Genomic DNA, 12,965 nt, shown 5'->3' on the forward strand with positions numbered 1-12,965 from the left:
TTTTGTCTGCTCTGGTTAAACTTCCGTCACAGATGTCACTACCAGCGTTGCTGATGCCGTACCCTTCCTCACCGGTAACCCGGTATTCCGCAAATAGCAATACCGCTGTGTTCCAACACTCGCCGCAGACAGTAATGTAGACGGCTAAGCAAAGAGCGCCCATTTTAAGTCTCGTGCCAATTCTGACGAAGACGTCAAAGAAGACAACTTCGCGAAGACAGCACCGAAGTCAGAATCGATACAGCACAGACCACAGTGTAAGAATACTCTTACAGTGTGATACAGACTACGTTGGTGCCCAAACAAGATGGCAGCAGAGCAGAAGGCTTGGAAACTCGACGGGATCAGGTCATCTGCACACAATAAAACGTATTCACGCTTTCCTATGCACTTAAGTCATGTGTTTTTCATAGGTTCGCACACGCAAGGAGCCCAAATACAGAAATAATATGTGCGTTTCATCGCTTTTGTCAACGCGATGTGGCGTGGCATCACGTCGCAGAGGCGGCTTCTCCAAAGTTCCATACGCGTTCCAAGTGCTGTTTCCTTAGCTGTCTACGTAGACTACCTCGGATACTGCTGGCCAGAATTCGAACACACCCTACGTTTGCAGACAAGACACAACTTTCTATGATGTTTCGACGGCGTAGCAACATATAGCGCGAAAATTTGTAGTGTTGTTAACAGTGAGGCAGCTATACCGAAGAAAAAAATTCGCAGTTTAGCCCAAAGGGCGAAGAACTGACAGCGATAGCTCAATATTAGACTAGAGAGTTCTGGCGTGTCCGTTATTCCGGTATAGGCGATGGCGTTTGCGTAACACCGGATTGCCGGACGCCGGTAGATACATCTTGTGACGCTCCATCTAACCATAATGCCTTGTAGAGACATTTGCGTGTTCCATGAATGCAGTCGTCGAAAATACACATTTAAAAAGGCAACGTGATCGCAATTACGCCGGTGCCGCCGAAAATTAACACCGGGCAGTGAAGTAGAACACACTCGGTAGGTGCAATAGATGTGCATGTCTCGTTGAGCTCTGCACCACTAATCCCGCCGCTCACCCGTTCACGTTTACGCCTCCGGCAACCCGGTAATCCGCAAACGATACCGGCATACCGGACGCACGAAAACTTTAATATTGCGCGAACGTTCGTAAATTTATGAGCAGCACATATCGAGTAAACATTCGCTTACTAACTAAACACGCGTCACGCAGTCTCCAAATGAACACACGGAAAGCGTTCACGCGATGAGCGCAGACACATGGCGGTTACAACGCCGGTTTGATGGTAGGAGCACCGGCAATGGGGGAGCGCGCGTGACTGTCTCCTCGGAGCGAACGTTCCGTGCTGCCGCTCCATTGACAATTTAAACTGTGCCACGCCTCCGAAGCTCGTGCGCATCAAGCGACTTCCACCGCATGGCGTGTGGCCGGCGCATGCGCGGTCCCACTGGAATAGCACGGCGCCACCAACGGCGGGCGGAACGCGCCTAAAGTGTCCGTACGGTTGCTATCGCACTGAAACAAAATTGGTAGCATATTTATATTAAAAAAACAATTTTATCGCACGATTCCCAGCCACTTCCTACAGAAACGCTGCTTGGCTCGCAACAGTGAACGCCGCGAGATTTCGCTTAGCAATTTACAGCCTGTTTTCCTTAGCGAGTCAGTATGACGGGCCGGCCGTCGCATTGAGACTTACTTATTTGGTGCGGTTTGGGGCAGGCTCTCGGATTCTTTAAATGTAAGTAACTTAGCATGTATGCAAATGCGCAAATCGAACGCTTAGACACACGTATTAAAACAAGACGACTACATGTACTTCTCGCATATCACGGCTATCCGTCGTGATGAAGGATAATATTTGAAAGAACAAATGTTGCTTTTAACTGTTCATTACACACCGTCTCCAAGAAACTCACGCCAGCAGAGTTTGTCGCAATTTATGTGGATTACGACAATGCGTTAAACTACACGATTACCACGATGCCTGAGTTATAGGCAGAAAAAGAAACTGCGCCTGCACTGGTTCCTAACGCCGCCATAACACAGGGCACAGCTAGTGACAATACAACAAAGACTACCAAGACATCACACACAGGCGTTTGTACGCAACGCCATCAGATACGATGAGGTGATCAAAACGCAAAAAAGAAGAGCTGTAACAGCCACGCTTTAATAACCAAACAGGTAGACTGCATCACATGTAAAAACATTTGCTATTACTAAGGAAGAACAAGGGAAACTAATAGAAAATACAGTTCTGATCGCCTTTCGAAAACGTGAGATAACCCATGTTCTATAATAGTAATTAATGAAAGTCACTATTCCAGGCGATCCTGATTTGGCGTTTTAATAAAGAGTTCGTTCTTGTCTTTATTTGTATTAAATTCTTGCTTCTAAAGGAACGTGTACTTAGCTGTGGTGCCGGCGCACAAAGAGAAAGAAGTGCCTTTGCACTACGTTAATTGCATTAATAAGTCCCCATGATCATCTGCATGCATGCCATATATGCCTGCACCGAAGCTATAACGGCAGCGCGACCGCGTCGTGGTGACGTCACGGCCTGTAGCTTGTGTTGACGTTGACGTCACGACGAGCTTCGCTCGATCTGCCACCACCGGCAGAAACGGCCACCGATAACAGTCGCTGAACTTCACTTGTGCTAGGTTATTGTTGCTGCCTCAAAACATGTTTGCGGTCTTTTTTTTTTTTTCTTACACTCAAATTCAACGTACAAGAATGTTATAGAATTGCCTAAACCTACCGAAGCACGTGCACAGAGAGCAGGAACGAGAGAATTCACAACCAATGTCATCACGTTGCACCCTTTATCCTATTTGTCGCATTAACCCCGCGTTATATACCTAACAGAGTGCCATGTTTTTTTGCCGAAGCAGCGATCGTCACCATTATTACACGAGAATTGCATTTCTCTGAATCTTGGTTCCGGCGTCAGGGCGATACAAGCAAAGCACCCGGCATAAGCCTCTGAGGAAAAGGTAGCGACTACCATTGTTGCACCTACCGTTGCACCATACACGCGGTACAACACTTGAGTGTAAACTGAAACATCGGGGCATATCGGTGATAGCTGTCAAAATCGCACTCTGTGCAGGGAATATCCGCACGCGCATTGATTTTGTGGGCCCGTCGCGTGAGCAGACCGTGCCAAATAGAAACTATGCGAATAGAAACCACGACGCAAAACAGGTCGAACACAGAGCCCAGCGTGGTTTCGGCACTGGTGTTCTGCGCACTCTCGAAATCTTTGCACCACTTAGGGTATCACTGTGTTCCGTATACACAAGAAAGCAAATTATCTCAATTATGGAAAGATGACAGCAGTCATTAAAAAAAAAAAAGAATTTGCACCCTTTGGGGCTTAAACCTTGTCCCCACAACAGGAATCATCCTGCTTTGCTTGCGTTTCCTTCCTTGAAAAACTCTGCGCTTGCTACTTGCCTCTCGACAATGCTATACGTCACGCTGATAGAGCGCGTGCCGTTCGCGAGTTGGAAATACCGGGCGCGCAAGGAGAGGCGCGCAAGATTGATTACGATTGTTGTTTAGGGACAAGATAAGCTCCGAAGGGTGCAATCTTTATTCTTTATATAGAGTGTGTCGTACGACGAGAAGTACACTCAAGAAAGTGTCAGAAAGTGCAAGTATTAGGGAAGTGTAAAAGAGCACCTCTATATACTACTGTAAAAAAAATAAAAAATCGCCGCCCAAGCACTCCGTACAGATGGTTAGCTGGTTGCCTGATTTATATTATATATAATTTTTTTCTCTTGATTGAATGACAGTCTACTGAACCGTTTTGAATTTTCCTCGCTTAAATCTATGCAACAAAATTATAGATTCTTTAATTTCCTGAACACATAAGCAAAGTCAGCCCGTCTCTTGGCCGATCCCCGTGAGTGGGTATGCGCCAAACTCATCAAGGACATCATCATCATCATCATCATACTGTGTTTCCCTGAGGATCACAGTGAACGCAGGAAGCGTTCCCAACAGTAAGGACCCGGTGCAAAGGGTCAAATAACTCCCTTACCGGTGCAACACATTTAACCCTTTCTGTTCCAACGATTCCTGTAGGATTCGGAATGCTTTACAGGGTATTGGACAGAAAGAAAAGAATAGTCGGAACTAACTAGAGAAATCAGAAAACCAACAGCTATAATTACATATTTCATACAAACTTAGTGCTGCAGATCGTTGGTTTTCCCCGAAATTTCGCTAAGGTCCGCACGTTGAGAAAAGGCCCCTGTACTGCATTGTGAGAACCTAAAGCACGTAGCATTTCTCACCGCGGGCATGTGTGTTCGGTCTCTGTCTCCGCTCTTCGCACGCTCGTGACCAAGATTAATAAGCCTGAAGCACCCCCCCCCCCAAAAAAAAAAAAATCTCCCTGCAATACATACTGCCTTCCTGACAGGCACACACAACCTCACTATATCGTGAAAAGCTGATCAGTGAATTCATTTCGTAATCTCTGTTGCTTTCCTCGCCCAAGATGCGCAGAATAGAAGATATTCGTTACTGCAAGAACAAAATTCGAACAGAAAGGAGTTAAGAGCCGTCGCCCAACGTACCTGGCGTGAGAAGCCGTTCATCTGAGCACCGAGGGTGAAGTGTGACTACACCAGGCTACAGGCACTACTCGTGTTTGGCTTTACCTTACAAAGAAACGCGCGCTTTTTGCTCTCCCTAACCCTTGGCGGGAAATTTTTTAAACATGCGCGCGCAGCGCCCTCTGTGCTTCGCAATGCGTACTTCACGCTTTAAGATTGCATTTCGAGGTCGCGCATGCAAGCCTCCAGCACCTTTCTTTTTTTCTCGTTCGGATCCTCTCCATACACAACGGGGTCATTGTAAACTCGCGCAATGCCGGGCAACGTCTCGGTTCCGGTTGGAACCGCACCGGACCGGATCTCAGTCGAAAGTGCAAGGGCACCGCTTCGGTTCGTTAGCACGCCACAAAGAGGCGGTCGCTGCGGTTTCGATCGCTCTGTGCGAGAAGGTCGTCGGGTTGGACGCCTCGATTCGGTCAATCGCAACCGGCATCGAAACGTGCGCTTCTTTTTTTCTCCACCGCCTCTTTCGCACGTGATAGCATAGGTGGCTGAATCAATCCTTATTGTCTTGCATCCACGTCGCGAGTGTGATTTCATGGTCAGCGGTGTTCGAAGCACTCGCACTAGAGCGAAAGGAAAGTGAAAATAATTCTGATTAGCGGATTGGTATTTCAGGCATGTGTGACAGACTGTTGAGAGATCCACCAGAGTTTCAGTGTGTTCTGTTTTCCCTGCTGTCCTTGTGTACGGGCGAATGTAAGGTTAATAGTTTAAAGGTAAATGTGAAAACGTCGCTCCACCATACCTCAGCGCAAGTCGGCATAGCTATTCACTTAAAGGTTACTACTCTTCCTTGCAAGATCAATAACAGTATAGCATAGCAGTTCTTCCGATAATTCCAGGAATGCAATAGATTAAGTCGGCGTTTACATCGCAATGGCTACTCAAACACTCTGGAGTAAGTTCGCCACTCACACACTACACGTGCTTGCCATGCTGGTTTACAGTGGACTAAAGTGGCAAGAAATGCAAGGCCTTGATTAAGGACAGTGGTAAAAGGCAGCTCATACGAGATACGCGTAGCGCACGTGTCGACAGCCTTGCCTCATGACTGCATTACTTTGGTTGCCTCGCTGACTGGTCGGGGAAGGTCACGTGCTCAAGGTCACTAGCCTCGGGGGCTAGCCAATCACTGCCGATTCCCTTGATTTCTCGTCTGCCACGCGCGCACGAACTTCCATTTTCTTCACTTCTGCTCCGACGCCCCACAATTTCGGGGTCGTCGTGTGCGCTCGGCTCGAGAACAGACGATCAGGGTGTGCCCAAACGCTTAAGCAGACGACGGCACAGCATTTCCTCACAAATAGACGACGTATACCTGAGCACAGCGGCAACAACAGACGACAGGATTGCCCCACGCTCCGTGGGTGTTTGTGCATGAAGCTTTCAAGGGATTATGCCAGCTTTGTATTTTTTTTTTACGAGCGCTTTTCCGGTACATTGCAATATTTCGTGCTCTCTCTCCTCTGTCCCGCGTGGCCTGTCAAATGTTGAGCGCCCGCTAGCGTTTAAAGTAAGCGCGAGTACAGAGCCTTCTCCAGCCAATGTCTACCGGAACTCGAAGAACGCGTCTTACGCAAGGCTTCCGTCGTTCCAATAGATTAGCCTGTCGTCACTGCGCGCAGGGAAGAGAAAAGAAACACCGGCGCTCATCACGGTTTCCAAGAATCCGTCGTGTCACATACTGACGTGCTAAAGAAGCGAGAGCAGAAAACAACGAAGGCAGTTAGGACTTGCAGCAAGGACACCGAACGCAGCTTTCCAAAAGAGAAGTGCTCTATATACAGGGCATGCGCCTCTTGGAATCACCTGACTGGCTTTCCTCGCCAGCAGCTCATTAGAGCACGGAGCTCCATAACTTTGCCTGACTCGCGCAGCAGGGGTGATGGGGTGAAAATGGGAGGGGGGGGACTGGACGACGTTCTTCGTCGCGACGACTTTCAAGCGAGCGAAAATGTGGAGCGCGAATCGCAACGGCGACGCGGAGGCATTTCAGCGGTTTTTGACAGTCATTCTACCCGAGTATTCACGCGGAACGCATTTTTTCAGGAGCCTTTTGCAATCGGTGAACAATGAGCGATCGAACTAGCTTTTGTTTGCCGTTCAGAAAAGCGGCGAGATTTCCCCGACACTGACCACCAAGTGGCATCGGCGTAGCCGGGGTAAAGTAAGAGGCGATTGGAGAATTGGTAGAAGAGAAGTAGGCAAACGACAAAAGACGGAGACGTACAAAAGCACAGTTCGCACTAGGGGATCAGAAAACTTGGGTGTGGTAGTTCATAGTGTTTTCTTTCTTTTTCTTTTTTAGCCTAGGTATAGGACATTTAGGACATTAGGCAGCATAATGGCAATAGCTTGGTGACGCAACCCACCACCCCGTTCCAAAGGGGACGCTCATAACATCCATCCATCCATCCATCCTAAAATAACAAGAGCTTGGTGGTACAACCCACCACCCCATTCCAAAGAGGGCGCTCATAACATCCACCCAGGGCACACTAAAGCCCCTCCATACACGAGAAAGCGGCGGTGGCGCGTATGCAGGGGCTTTAGGGCACACCAGGCATTTGCGCCAGGCCCCGAGAGTTCTGTGTGCCTCCCCATCCCCGGTCAAGTATGTGACAACCCCCCTCCCCCCCCCCCCCCCAATCCCCTGAAACAAACTTCTGGCTACGCCACTGCCTGGTGGCGTACGTTTATAAATGCCAAGGTGATAGGTGAAAATCTTAGAATGCCGAGTTATTCATCCAGTCATGGGTGCTATGTTGGGCATCGTCAAATTCCAACATATTGTCAAATTCTGCAGTGGCGGCATTTTGACTCAAACAAAGGGGCCACAGCAGCCCTCTGCAGACAAATCGGAGCTGACAAGATGGCGAATCCGACAATGTGGCGTAATTCGACAATGTCCAACAGAACTCCAGGGCCGCATAGAGAACGTCCAGCTTCCGGAAGCGCAGGAGCTTGAAGCTGATGTGAGCAGCTCAACGGTCCAGATAAACAAGAGACGTTTAGAGTATTAGTAGAACACAAGCAGGGATGAAACTGGGTTCGGTACAGGCCCAGCTGATTTTACAGTACAAAGAAATTATTGAATCCTCGGGCAATTTACGAGTTGATTGTGAGGCACGCTGTAGTGGGGGACTCCGGATCAACTCTGACCACGAGGAGATCTTCGATGTGCCCCCAATGAGCAAGACACGGGCGTTTTTGCATTTAGCCCCCATCGATTCAACATACAGAGAAAAAGAAAACATAAAGAAGAGCTATAGACAAAATGCCTCTTCATATATATGTTAAACTTGATTAGCTCAAGCAGGTTATATACGTATATAGATGACTTTTTGCCTCCGCCGCGTTTCTATTGCCTGCCCTGCCAAGTGTGTGAATTTTCACGAATTTAGAATAGTTTTACGGTGTTGCACGAATGTTTCATCAAGTATATTACAATATGTGATGCTCGAAAAAAAAAATTGTGTCGCTCGTCTGTCTCCAAGCATCTCGTGGAAGGAAAAGGGTTAAAGAGGGCGCTTGCTTTGAGCAAGTAGATTTAGACAAGTTACTTAAGTGGGCGAAATCTGCAACAACAATGTCGTTGAAGGACTTACTGCGATAAGCAAAAAAAAAAAGGATTCGCTGCCTGTCACTCTCACTTCTTTCAAGTGTGCTGCGTCTGACGCTAAACCACCCTAAAATAAAGTGCGTACGTATCGCACAAAAGGGGCGTGTGCTCAAAGCATACTTTAAATAAATAAGTGTTGTCCTCCCCCACCACCCTTTGGGTTCATACCCGAAAACGTGTTATGAATTTTAATGTTCGCAGGTTGGCAGGTACGCAAATGGTTAACGTGAGAAATCATCATCATCAGACACAAATCCACATGCCAGTGCAATCGGAGTCCCCAACTATAGTCGCGGACAACTTTCTGTGGCTATGAAAAGAAAGCTACGGGGGTGGAGCTTCTGCGCAGCGTTACAGCGCCAGGTAGTTCATTGGCGGTTGAAAGCGATTTTGGTTACTCGGAACGGACGCCGAATCGACGCAGGTTCCACGTGCGACGGCTTCGCGTTTGTCGGAAAAGTCGTCGTTTGTCGGAAAAGTCGGAAAATAAGTAAGCTTTCACATTCACTGGTGTGTTTTGTCTTAACTGTTGCTAGCAAGGTGTTTACGTTTTCTCGTCCCCAGCCTAAACTGACGTGAATTAAAACGAAGGATTCTTTTCAGAAGCGCTATCATTTGCGCGTGCTTTGCCTCCGTAGCTTTCCTTTCACAGCCACAGAAAGTTGCCCGCGAGTATAACTTGCGCCCTCCTCGCGTGGAGCTGTTTCGAAACTGAATGTGTGTGTGTGTGTGTGTTTGTGTTTGTGTGCGTGTGCGTGCGCGCGCGCGCGCGCGCGCGTGTGTGTGTGTGTGTGTGTGTGTGTGTGTGTGTGTGTGTGTGTGTGTGTGCGGATCTGTTCTGATCAGCGTACCGCACATCAAGGTTATAGCCACCGATCCATGCAGACGAAGTCGCTGAAATGACCAACGCAACGCGTACAACAACGACATGTCTCAGAAAATTATTTGTACAGGTGTAATGCGGTTACCAAGTGATCAAACGGCCACGGTAACCTGCAGCTATTACATGGTGCTCCGACGCTGAATATGGTCGCGTATGGTTCAGACCTTGAGGCGCGACGGCCGCATTTCGACGGTGACCTTGAAATACGGAAATGCAGACATTCTTGCGCACAGGAAAGTTTCGGTACACGTTAATCAGAATGCGGGACAATTTGATGAGCTCGCTGGTCACAAGCTCATCAGTTGACAAGCCTGGGCGAATTCTCAGGTATACCGCGTTCTTTCTTTCTTTTTTTTTTCTTTTTCGAGAAAGACAGAAAAAAAAGGTAAGACGTTTTAGACCGAACAAAATCTAACTGTCTAAAAGTTTTTTAGACAGACGAAATATTGGTATCTCTATAAAAGAATTTTAAAAAAGCGCTAAATTTCAAAACGTCGAGCATGAACCGAGCGCCTGGGATAATCAGACCATTAGTCAAAAGCAGAATAGGTGGTGCAAAAAAAACACGGCGGCCAAGATGTCACTGGTCATTTCGGCCAAGTGCAACAAGCACGACCTTCGATGTATACTCCGTGCGTTACTCTGAGGGTGGCCGTTGCTGGGGGGTGGGTAGTGATGTAGGGCACCACTTGTTTCACATTCCGTATCTTTGAATACTCGACTGTTGCTGAATGGAATCGCAATGACTGTTCGAGCCTACGTGGCAAAGACACCGTGCAATGGTTGCATCAGCCTTGCCGTCGTCGTGTAGTGGTTTCATATCGCCGTCGTGTCGCCGTGGCAGAAAAGAAGCGAAGTCTGAGGCCAGAGCAGCAGTGATCCCGCCCACGAAGCCCATCCGGGATTCGATCCTGGCTATATCCCGGTCCAGGATCACACGGTCAGCGAACCTGGTTATATCCCGATGTCCAGGATCATACGGTCATCGATCCTGGTTATATCCCGATGTCCAGGATCACACGGTCAGTGATCCTGGTTATATCCCGATGTCCAGGATCACACGGTCAGCGATCCTGGTTATATCCCGATGTCCAGGATCATACGGTCAGCGATGCGTGAGACACACTTATCTAGGGGATCAGCCGGAAAGGTTGAAAGGACGTAGTTCCTGGTGCTCTACGTCACTTGTATATGGGCTAAGGCGCTATGAGTGATGGTAAGAAAAGAAGGCTGATCTTCATGAAAAACAAAATGAAAATAACTAAACGGTGGATGACGCGATATCGTACTTAAACGCGAGGTTGCAAAAAAAATACTGGAATAAACGAAAGATGTGCGAGACCGCTGCGTTGTTGCCATCGCTGTTCGACACTTCAGGAGGGAATATATGCTTGGGCATGTTGGTTATTCATCGTATTTATACTGAAAAACATAGCGCAGTAAGGGACAAAGGACAAGCCGAGACGCCTGTCCTCTCTCTCCACTTTTGTCCATACCGCGCTATGTTTTTCAATATTTATTACGCTGTTCGAAGCAAACGCTCTGCCTAATTTTTCCAAGTTGTGCGGGAAAACGAAGGTGGCGGCGATGCTGCACATTAGCCTGGCGTTCTTGGCCGCAAATGTTTCGCCGAGCCTCTCTAATAACTTGTTCAGCGTGGGTTACTGTTAGGAGAAAAAATTACCTCTCCAGCACGGCGGTGATATATAGTATGTGTCGACCGCATCAAATCTCTCCCGTTTCTATCACATAATATTGGTCATTTCATTCAGCGGTGGTTTTCTAGTCCCTCTCGACGTCTGCTTAAAGGGACACTAAAGAGAAAAATGATTTCTTCTGCATCAGTAAATTACCTTTCTACGACACTAAAAACACCACTCTTACCACGATAAGACGCTTGGGAAGTCAGAAAGAGCGCAAGAACGAAATACGGGTGGCGACGCCTCCTTGAAGTTCCCGAACCTGGCCACCGTGACGTCATGGATTTTGATGACATCTTTGACATCTTCTAGGACCTACTTACTTATACAGCGGTACAGGTTGACAACATTGTGTTCTTAAGACACCAAATGTTAAACATAGCAGGTTTCGGGAACCTTTACTCAGCCAACGCGGCCCAAACGCGAAAACATACTTTGGAGTTCCTGACGTCACACTGACGTAGCGGCGTCGGGGTTTCGGCGCGAAATTCAAATACTGTTACTTCGACCTTCATTTTCTCACCTAATAATCAAACTATTCTTTTCAAATTACTGCCTGCAGGTTCTCAGACAATGCTTTATTAGTCTAAACTAATTTATTGTTTCGCTTTAGTGTCCTTTTAACAAAATTCGGTTTTCTGACAAGGAAGAAACATCTCTTCGCGCAGTAACCGACAGACCCCTTCACCTGCGCAACGCGGAACAGCGCCCCAACCCGAAACGGCTGCTTGAAACATCCCGTACACGGCAGTCCCGCACGGCCGTACGTAGTACGTCACTTGTCCGGGCAAGGATACCCGAGGTTCTTGCTGGCCGAGACCGAAACGAGAAAGGCAACTTCGGTGGAAGGCCCTGGTGCAATGCAGGATAACGTAACGCAGCACGAGCAGTTCTCGAAAGTACGCCGCCCACATCGCTGAAGAAAGCGTCTGTGAGTCAGTCGAGTTTACGGTAATAGCGTTCGGCAGAGATGGCGCGGCTGTGCGTTCGGCCGTTTTCGCAACAGCATGGTGCAAGCTGCGTACTGCATGCGCTCCCACAGGAAGCTGAGGCTGTTTTAATACTCGCCGTAGCTGGCTAAATTGACAGCTAAGTGGGCAGCCGGTGGCCATCTCAAAGGGACAGACAACCAATTTTCATGGTACCCCCCTCACCCATTTTTTAGAGCAGTGGAAAGCTTACCGGTGAGAGCGTCTAATTGTGAAGTGGCAACGTGGGGGAAAGCGCTGTGGAACAATTTTTATCAGAATCTTTTTCGATCTGCACTAAGGATGCATAGTCGTTCACTGGAAGCATGCTGAAAACGGTGATGGTTGAGCACGATAGCCATTACACGCCGGTATTAGAGGGAGGCAGACGACGAGTGAGGCCCGTAGCTGACAGAAATTGCATTATTTTTGTTTATCAAGCCGATGTTCCCGCGATCCATGTTTTACGATGTGTGAAATTATTTCTCCTATAATACAGCTACGTTATTTCGCTGTTTCCTGTCCAACTGCTTTGGTCATTAGCAAGTCAAGAGCGTTTTTCAGCCAAGCCAAGCCAACTTTTCGAAAGCCAAACAACGCTTTCAATCGTCACGCGCAGTTCAACGTGTTGCCGTAGCAACGTGTGAGATAATAGAGAGCTTTAGTTTAGTGAACGCAAGCGGCTTGCGTACGCAAGAACTAGGGGTGACGGTGCTGGGCATGCGCAGACCCAGACGTGGGGCTCGGCGCATGCGCAGTACCGTCGCCCCTAGTTCTTGCGTACGCAAGCCGCTTGCGTCCCCTAAACTAAAACTTTCTAATAGATCATTTTAGTGCGTCCGGTATACCGGCAAGCGCGGGCGGTTTGCAGGATGAGCGGGTGAGTGTTCCAGATTGGTGGCGCCAGCGGGTAGTGCAAAGCTCAACCACACAAACACAAAGCCAATTACTATACTCGGCTTAGCTGCTGGTGTATATTTTCTACAGCGGCGTAATCGTGTTCGCAATTACGCCGCTCCCGAAAATTTGCACCATCAGTGAAGCAGGATATAGTGGGCTATATACTGCAATTTTAGCTCTGTGTTTGTCTGGTTGAACGCCACCAGGCGGCTGCACTGCTTTGGCAGCTCACGTTTACGTCCCCGCAA

General features: G+C 48.2%; 1 protein-coding gene across 4 annotated transcripts in view; it reads right to left on the minus strand.

Moving 5' to 3' along the window:
* Window positions 1-12,965, minus strand: part of LOC126528954 (ATP-sensitive inward rectifier potassium channel 12-like) — a 145,294-nt gene that overhangs the window by 19,472 nt on the left and 112,857 nt on the right. The window lies entirely within an intron of this gene.

Source organism: Dermacentor andersoni, chromosome 8, assembly GCF_023375885.2.
Source record: "Dermacentor andersoni chromosome 8, qqDerAnde1_hic_scaffold, whole genome shotgun sequence".
Lineage (NCBI taxonomy): Eukaryota > Metazoa > Arthropoda > Arachnida > Ixodida > Ixodidae > Dermacentor > Dermacentor andersoni.